We start from the raw sequence: 9,212 nt of genomic DNA, 5'->3' as shown, positions 1-9,212 counted from the left end.
GCGGCAGAAGGCCAGCCCGAGGGGGTCACGCCGACAACAATTCATACATTTTTTTACTCGAAATAGATACTGCTAAAGAAAAAAAATGCTGCCTTAGCAGAAGCAGAAGCCCTACACAAGCAGGTCTCACCGCTCTCTCGCCCACAACAACTAGATAGGAAACGCGCCTTGGCGCGTGGTGCCTGGCTCAACCCATTATCCAAGCGTATAAACAAAGTATATATTATTGCGAGAAAAGTTGCCGAGAATGGATCAGTTTAATGCATAGAAGTGAAAAATTGCCTTTATAGATAACATGGTTGTGTCCAATACATGGCATATGCCCAGACAACACTAAATGGACAGTGCAATCAGTCACACCAAATGCTCAGCAGCATTTTGGCACCAAAAATAAACCAACATGACAGGGCACACATAATATATATTTCAGAGGTAACAAATGGCACACATAATATAGATAACTGAACCATCATATGGATTTCTAAAAGTAAGATGCTTGTGATAGTAATGGTTCGGTCATGATAGACGATTCGGATGACATGTCTTCCAAATGCCGAGGTCACAGAAATTGTAACATGGAGAGAAACGATATGTACTGTCCATCTACGACATATGTCAATAGCAGTGTATCATATAACTTTGTCTGAACATCTCGCTAGCTCGGGTGTTGTGACGAAAGACCTGCTGATGGTGATCACGTGCTCGATCCGTCTCGCCGATGTGGTAGGCCATGGCGAGCAAGCCTTGCCAGACTTGCCCGGGTGTTGTGATGTGAGGACCTGCCGATGGACATATCATGTCAGCAAAAGAATTCAGTGTGTTTTATTTATAGTGAGAATATAATTCACGCATCGACCTTCTCATAGCTTATTAGTACAGCTCCACATGCCAGCCTAACAATCATCCTCGCCATCATAAATAAGTGGATCTCACCATTGCACTATGTCCGGCATCAAGGATCTATTTTTCTAAAACATCTCAATGTACACCTAGCATCAATTGGCCCAATAGTAGTACTGCAAATAAAATGTGCCACTGTTAAAGCATGCCCCTATTTTTTACTCTAGCCAACGAATGAGAAAATATGGTAGTTCATGTAGTCTTAGAGCTTACATTAAAGCAGATTTTATTTTGGTACATAACCATAATATGGTAGTTCGTGCCAGAGTCTAATTCGGTCACCCAATGAGAATTGATATTTATAGAGAACCACAATATTTCAATAATATAAGTACTTTGACTAACAATGAAGATTACAGTTACAACCATACCATTCTGAAAACCCATATAGACAAAAATATTTTAGTAGTGCGAGCAACACAAGTGGCAAAAAATCTGGAATGAGATGGCTACATAGTACTCCAATTTTTTTGAGTAGTGAATAGAAAAGACCACAATACATGAAGACAGAGAAGCATGGAAACACATTTGTAAATTGGCAAACAGATCTTAGAGGCATATCCTTAATATTATCAATCAAAAGGTACATGGAACTGAAACTATACAAGAACATTTATATCCTAAGAGCTAGTTTCAGTTCCCATTAGATCTGAAACTCAACCAAATGCGAGATTCATGTCCAGAACAGCAAGCAGACTAACCAGATGTTTTCCCTGGACCTGCATTTCAATCGTTAAGGGGTAGGTATGCCTTTCTCCTCTCTGGAAGATGGTGATGTGTCCCCCACCATTGCGAGCCTCCTCGTCGCTGGCCTGCGTCGCTGCGAAGGAGTGGTGGCAGCGGCTGTACCTCCTGTTGATTGCCGAGGAGCAGCGGCTGCCAAAGTCCAGCTGCGAGACGACAAACGAATCAGGAAAAGACACACAATAGACAACAAGGATATGACCGGACGAGAGCAGAGGAAAGACTACATGCAATTGTGAATAATTATTAAGGTTGTTCGAGATTCACTGAGACATGAAAAACTGGTACAGTAGTTTTTGATTTTCAGAAGACCTTGGTTATTTTCAGCTTTACATTACCAAGGAAACCTACATGTACCTACTCTATGGGCAACCAATAATAATATATAGTACTATCTATCCATTTCCAGCTTTGTACAGAAACATCAGAACCATTCAATAAATACTGATGCCACATACAAAAAAGCATAGAAGATATAATAGACGACTGGAGCATTTTTCATGCTTGCCTTACCCTTGATGCCACAAAAGCAGTCTTAAGCCCGAGCATATCAACAAAGGACTCGCAAAGAAGGTGAGAACCTCACCATGGCAAAGCTATACCATTCCTTCTGCTTCATGGTGATGAACTGATGATTATGAGCTCCATACTCACCGCCGCTCCGCCTTGATAATCTCCTTGTTATCCACAGCATGGCACCTCGCATCAAAGAAATAATTTTAGAACCTGTAAAACCATATTTGGAACTAAGGAGACCTAACATTTTGTAAGATCGGAGTCGTTGAGTATATGCAAATGTGCAGGAAAACAGCGGTTGTCTCCTAAATTGGCTAAAGCTATAGAGAATAATCCATACTTGTCCATGGACTCAACATGCCAGAACTAAATTGGCAAACACTCGATACACACACCCTTATCAGGGACAGGACCAGTATAAGCAAAACATAAGTTCGCGACCAACTCGCCACCTCAGACCGAGTTCCTTAGTGGCTTGTAGCAACACAAGTTTTTAAAACATCTCTCTTAGCAACACCCAGTTCCCTTCCCCGAGTAAAGTTGGAGAGCATACCTCTGTTCGGCTTGAAGTTCTACTCCAACGAGTGAGCTAACTGACAATGTTGAATGAATAACAGGTCCAAAAAATTTGATAAGATTCAATAGCATTTCGAAAGCAACAATAGCGTTTCTACAAATTTGAGGCGACATAATTAGAAGACACAATAGTTGCTGCTAAGCTAACCATTTTCTACAGCAAGATGCCAATATAAGCATTCCTTCACATATTGCAGGATAAGTGTATGGGTCTGAACAACACAAGATGATCTTTCTATTTCAATAGTACATATTTGCAAGAATAAATAGTATAAGTATGAACAAGAAAAAATACAAAAAAGAAAAATGAGCATGAACCTTCCACTCTCCTATATTATCTGAAAAGCAATGCTGCTCAATCAAAACAGCGAGTCAGATTTTTTTTTCCTTTGGAAGGACTGTGCAGGCAGTCTATGGTTGTACTTAAGATACCTTCTGTTTTTTTAACATTCAGCAAGACGGATAAACTTATTTCAGAAAGCTGCAATGGAAATTAAAATAGTAGTGGTGATTGAGTACAACTTAGGATGTACTTTAGGAGATGCTGAAAGTTATAGCACTATTACATATAGCTCGAGTCTTGCAGGGAAACAAAAACAGGGATATTGCTGCGACATAAAATCCAACAGGAGTAAGAAAGCTTTCTTATTCATAAATATTCCATTCCCATTCGTATCACACTTAATAGGATTTGGAGCCTACTATAATGCAAATGTAAATTAATTATCACAATGCAGGGGGAAAACCATTGCGTTTCAACGGATACAAATGTTTTCACTTGTAATTAAATCATGACCATTAATCATACAGGACACGGCACCAAACAGAACTATCCTTGGACTCATGAAAATAATTGTGAATACTGAACCTGATGTACAGTATAATAGAACCGGAGCCGCATGTACATGTGTGCAGAAGAATAGCAATAAAATTCAGTAGCCAAAGAGAAAAAAAATCATGTATTCGAGTATATACTAATACAACGCAGGACAATCAGCTAACATGATAACATACAATTGTCCATGAGCATACCAACAGAGGGACAGGACAATCAGCTAACATGATAAGAGTAGGGTAGAACACAGGCCCTCCTGGCATATAAACAGAGCAGGCCATTTCGTTCCAATCCATGATATTACCAAAGACATATATATATATAGTCAGACCAAACAACTCCAAATTGACAAAAATATTACCATGTTGCAAAAGAAAAGACCACGACAGTAATAGCACATTTCAAAATGCCCCAGCTGAGGCACACCTCAGGCAAAACAGGAAGACGATGCCTGCCCGATATCTGCCATAGTGAACAGTAAAGAAAAACAATGTTTGGGATCAGTTGGTCTCTTGCGCGACATATACATTGGTCCACCCCTCCAAGCATAGATCCATCGTGTCACTCACGAACATATGAACGAAAAGGCAGTTGGCAGTAAGAGCCTCGAAAAGAGGCACAAACGACTAACGCAAGCAAAAGATGCATGTGACAAATTAAGGAATAAAAGAAAAATACCCCAACAGACCTAGAAGGGGGGAAATGGCAGTTTGAAAAAGATTAGAAGGACGCAGGTATATAGATACCAAAATACAGGGGAAAGAGCATGGCTCGCCTGAAGACGATAAAAAACAACAACACAGACCAACCAACAACACAAAGTCCTGAAATAGAAAGATGTAGCAGAATAAACCACAACAAACATCATAATCAAAGTAAATAAGAAATCTTAGAATCACAACCGAGGCAACCAAACAATTACCAGTATATCAATATAGGTAGCATTCAAATCGCAACAAGCAGAGTATCAGAAAACAAAAGAATCGACCAGAACAACCAACAACAAAGCAGCTATGTCTCATATATAATTATAAACTGGAAACTTGGAGCTGATAGGATAACCAAATTAATTTAGCATCCAAGAACAACATTTCAGTCGACAGGACTGCAACCACAATAAGCACATACCCGAGAGGCAGGACATGAAATCTAACTTACATATCTGAATAGTAGCTACCAGCTCAAGTTTGACACAATCAACCATGGAATAGAGAAGAAGGGAGGAGGAGCGAGCTGTAGCGAGCAGATGTACCTGCTTGAGTTGGCCCCTTCTCTTGGAGAGGACGAGATGACGATCTGGTTGTTGAGCATCTTCCAGGCCCTTGAAGCGAATCTCGACGATGTCGACGGCGGAATTCCTGCTGTCGGCCACTTCACCGGCCAGGTGGCACTACTTCACCGCATTCAGGAGCAACCCGGTTGCCACATCGAGTCTGCTACGCTCCTGCATCACCAGTTTTCAGTCCACTTCCAATCTGCAAAATAAGATAAAATCGTGATTGAGAAAGAGATGGACCTGTAGGTCATCGACAGTCACTTCGATGAATTTTTTCATGGAAGCCATCGTCACATTCCCGAGAAAGCTAAAGTTCTGGTGTTATATCGGAACCTACAAATACAGAAGATCGACTGTCAGACATCATGTTACTGAATTAAATTCAGAAAAGGGTTCAATCCTTACAGTCAATATCATCTGGACCAATCCCATGTATCAAATAATTTAAACTTCTGGAGAGTCATTATCACTTATCATATCACCACCCTTACAAAAAAGAGGGATGAAGCAAACAATGACGGTAGAAAAAAAGAAACATTGTGGCACAATAGACTAACAGTGTGTGGGGCATCCAAATCCTCCATCGGTTAATGATTCAATCTGGTTAGATCTGACATAAATCAGTGTAAACTAATCAGTACTAAATGGCAAATTGCACCACTGGAATGAAGAGATGTAAAAAAAACAGTCTAATTTGCAGGGATGTGTGTGTTAGGAGAAAAGAAGCGAGTAGGAAGATGAACTGGGGTAATCCGTTGATCTGAAACCAGCGGATCTGGACTGGATATATGCTGCCGCTGCGTCCCCAGCATGGCGACAAGACCATGCTATCCACTGCGGCTCCACGGAGACGTTGTGATTCTGAGCACCAAGTGGCGGCAGCCTAAGTTAGGATCAGCTGCCTCAAGAGCACGTCGGCGGGACGATAAACGGGGAAAGAAGAAGATTCACAGACGATAAACGATTGTACTGTACTTTGATTATTTATTTCAGCTCTAACTGAACTGTTACTACTCAAAACAAAAATACACTGCATATGTGCCCAGAAAAGTAATCCTTGATTTCCCTTTACACAGCAATAATGAGATTAAACAGAGGAGAACATGATGCTTAGACATGATAATTAAGCACCAGAATTAGATATTTTGTCAGTAGCATAGCACACACATAATAAAGTAAAAGCCTAGGAAAAGAAAATTTTGTGAGAGGAATGGAATATGGAGAGAAACAACCTTGGAATCATAGTGAAAGAGAGACCACATGTACGTGTTGCTTCCAAGAATTGCCTCGTTCTTCAGGCCATTGCAGATCTGGGAAATAAAAAGCAACCGAGGTTGACATCAGAGAGAGAGAGATGGCAGGGGGTGCTTTGCTCCCTGATGAACCGTGGCGAGCCAGCGTGCTGCACAGGAGCAAATGGATGGAATCCAAGCAAGAAAGTGACAGATAGAAGAAGAGGGATGGTGGACCTTGGCATCCTCGAGGTCTCTCCCGATGGAGCGCAAGAAGAAGCATGCGGCCTGGGGCTCCTCTCCCAGCGTGCGGCCCAGCTTGAAGAAGCACTTGACCACTGCCCGACCAAGGAAGAACGGCGGACGTTGTGTCGGGGAATAGCGGCGTGGCGCGCGCCCATCCTCCCCGACGCAGTTGACCCGCGACGCCTCCGGCGACCGCTGCGCGAACCCGCGGAGGCACGCGCACACGTCGTTGCGCCGGCATGGGTCCACGACACCGGCGACGCCTCCCTCTCTGGTCGCTTCCTTCACAGCGCCGTCCGGTAGGTGGCGGCGATGGCATGGCGGCGGCGGACAGGGAGGATGGGGGCGGCGGTGGCGGACGGGGAGGATGGCGGTGGCGGACGCGGAGGATGGTGGCGGCGCGGCGGACGGGAAGGATGGGGGCGGCGGCGGCGGACGGGGAGGATGGCAGGCGACGGCGGCTCGAGCGAGAGGGAGAGGTGTGCGCGAGAGAGGGACAGGTGAGGAGAGCCGAACCCTAGCACTGATTGGGGAGGAGTCAACGAATTGGAAAATGACACGTGTTGACCTAGACGTGAAATGACGAAAATGCCCCCGGCGGGGCAGTCTAATTACACGCGGTGGCACGTCGGGAGTGTAACTATTCATTGTAGCAGTAGCTCCGGGTCGATCCGACGGCCCAACTTCTCCCACCGCTCGATCCGACGCCCGGAAACACATCAAGCGACTCGATCCAACGGCCGAAATGCCCTAAGCTCTGAAAAGCCTCAGGTTCTCCCAACTAATATATTTCGTGATACATGATGAGACTGATGTTCACACAATTTATTCAAACAGAAAGGATAACATACCATGTCAGCAACGTCACAAAATATCTTACAATGCGAACACAGAACATCTCATAGGTGGCAGATCATAGACATATATATAGTTCACGAAAATGATAAATCCAAACGATTTGCCATAGTTTAAGAGGCCTAAATATGAGTGTTGGAGAAGACTGATATCCGCCTTGCTTCTCCATCAAACAAGATGCATTTCGTCTTCACTCGACTTGCTTCTGCAGTTTCTTTTTGATTCTGCGCGGCTCCACAGGCTTGGGCATCTCGAGCTCCACCCGCTTACGCACACCCTGAGCAAGGCCACTAAGAATTATGATACCAGCAACAACAAAAAACCCTCCCAGAGCCCACTCGCCCGCCTTCTTGATTGTAGTTATCTCACACCTGCATGTAGGTAGGCGAGATGAGATGGTACGATATACATATATCAAGTCATGTAGCAGAGCAAAAACAGAGCAAATATCTATGTCTTCTACACACATATGGTTGACATTGCACATCGAGGGTCAACCCCTAGAGGAAAAAACAGAGCAAATATATATGTCTGCATATGGTTGATAGATATTACCACTGAGGGTCCCGTGATCTCGGCTTGATTTGTGTGGAGAGAACCTTGAGAACATATCTGTCAGCCTGGGAAGTCACGGAATTGGCATAGGCGCCGGCGATGAGATCGTACAGCTCCTCCTTCTTCTGCTGAATTTGTGCTGTAGGGTAGCCTTCCTCCAAGGCACGGGTGGATCCGGAATGCTGGAAACACAAAAGCAGCATTGATTGAGAATTGATGACCAAATAATCTAGACATGAGATGTCTGAGTGCAGCTTATATTAATTATAAGCAAAAAGGAATCCGGGTTCATAGTAAATTCTGCTAGGCAGTTGATCCACCTGCCAATGGAAATAAAATAAAATAAAATAAAAGATGCCAAATTTACCAACACGTCAAGCAGCACAGCAAGATAGGAGTATCAATCTAAATCTAGTTGGAAATAAAAAAAGAAAGATGCGTGCTTTAAGATTTCTGTTCGTACCTATGATGACACTAATATAGGAGTAGAATAGCATGTCGAGCAGAAGGGAGGGCCTCCACCAATCAGAGCAAGAATCAGACATCAGGCCATAGATAAAAACAGCGAGCCGGAGATGTAACGGAGGTCAAGATACCTCCTGGGTGTGGACGAGCCGGCGAAGCCCCTGCCCAGCTGGACGCAGGATCCTCGTCGCTGCAGCCCGAAGGGAAGCCGCCATCGTCGCAGGCCTGCAAACAAGCACGAATCAATCACCCAAGACTCGAGAAATCACGCCGGCCGGGTTGGAACCGGATAGGAACTACTGATTAGGGTTAGGGGTCGGAACCTACCTTGCGGATCGGGTCTACTGGTTGTTAGGGTTAGGGTTCCACCGCCGAGGAGGAGAAGCATGAGAAGCTTTGATCGATCGGGCAGTGCTCTATGTATATCTACCGCGTAAATGGGTCCGCGCCTGTATATACTCGCCTCGCCAGCAGGCCCAGTATACCTGAACATTTGGGACTGAGTAATTAAACCTGGCTATTTTGACTAAAAAAAACCTACGACCGTCCCCTCTTGTCAGGGTTTTAACATACTCTCGGTGGCGATCTGCCGGCCCAGAGACCGTCCCTCACCTGCTGATTAAGGGGCATTCTTGTAGCACTTCCCGATCTTGGTCGTGGAGGGATCTCTAGTGGGAATCAATCTAGGATCCGTAACAAAGCTCGCGGCATTCTCACCGGGCTTGGTTTTCAGGCATGGCTAGCGTACCATCGCTATCGAAGATGGTGCTTGATTCCATGGAAGCGACACATTTGATGGAGGAACTAGGGCTGAAAAGATGATGACCTGGATGATGTGGTCTTTGAAGACCAGGAACTGGCGCCACCTGAGTAGATCCGGTGGATGATGCTTTGTAAGGTTCATATGGAAAAAGAATATAGCCAATTTTGGTTCTATAAAACAATGAGGGCGGCTTGGGATGTTGCACAAGAAGTGAAGATCCGGCCCTTGGAGGATAATCTTCATACTCTT

At 44.3% G+C, this 9,212-nt stretch overlaps 1 long non-coding RNA gene across 13 annotated transcripts; it reads right to left on the bottom strand.

Moving 5' to 3' along the window:
• Positions 1-401: 401 nt before the first annotated feature.
• LOC123123957 (uncharacterized) lies at positions 402-6,787 on the bottom strand. Of its 13 annotated transcripts, none has more exons than XR_006460912.1 (9): positions 6,317-6,786; positions 5,591-6,157; positions 5,405-5,457; positions 5,253-5,333; positions 5,088-5,180; positions 2,231-5,015; positions 1,602-1,790; positions 857-1,016; positions 402-779 (listed from the first exon to the last, which is right to left on the bottom strand). It is a non-coding gene; the product is annotated as an uncharacterized lncRNA (long non-coding RNA). The 13 variants fall into 13 exon arrangements; XR_006460914.1 differs by having other exon boundaries at positions 5,253-5,299; XR_006460913.1 differs by lacking the exon at positions 5,253-5,333 and having other exon boundaries at positions 5,591-5,708; positions 6,080-6,157; positions 6,317-6,785.
• Between the last annotated feature and the right edge of the window lie 2,425 nt (positions 6,788-9,212).

Source organism: Triticum aestivum, chromosome 5D (assembly GCF_018294505.1).
Source record: "Triticum aestivum cultivar Chinese Spring chromosome 5D, IWGSC CS RefSeq v2.1, whole genome shotgun sequence".
Classification (NCBI taxonomy): domain Eukaryota; kingdom Viridiplantae; phylum Streptophyta; class Magnoliopsida; order Poales; family Poaceae; genus Triticum; species Triticum aestivum.
This window is presented reverse-complemented; position numbering and strand designations above follow the sequence as displayed.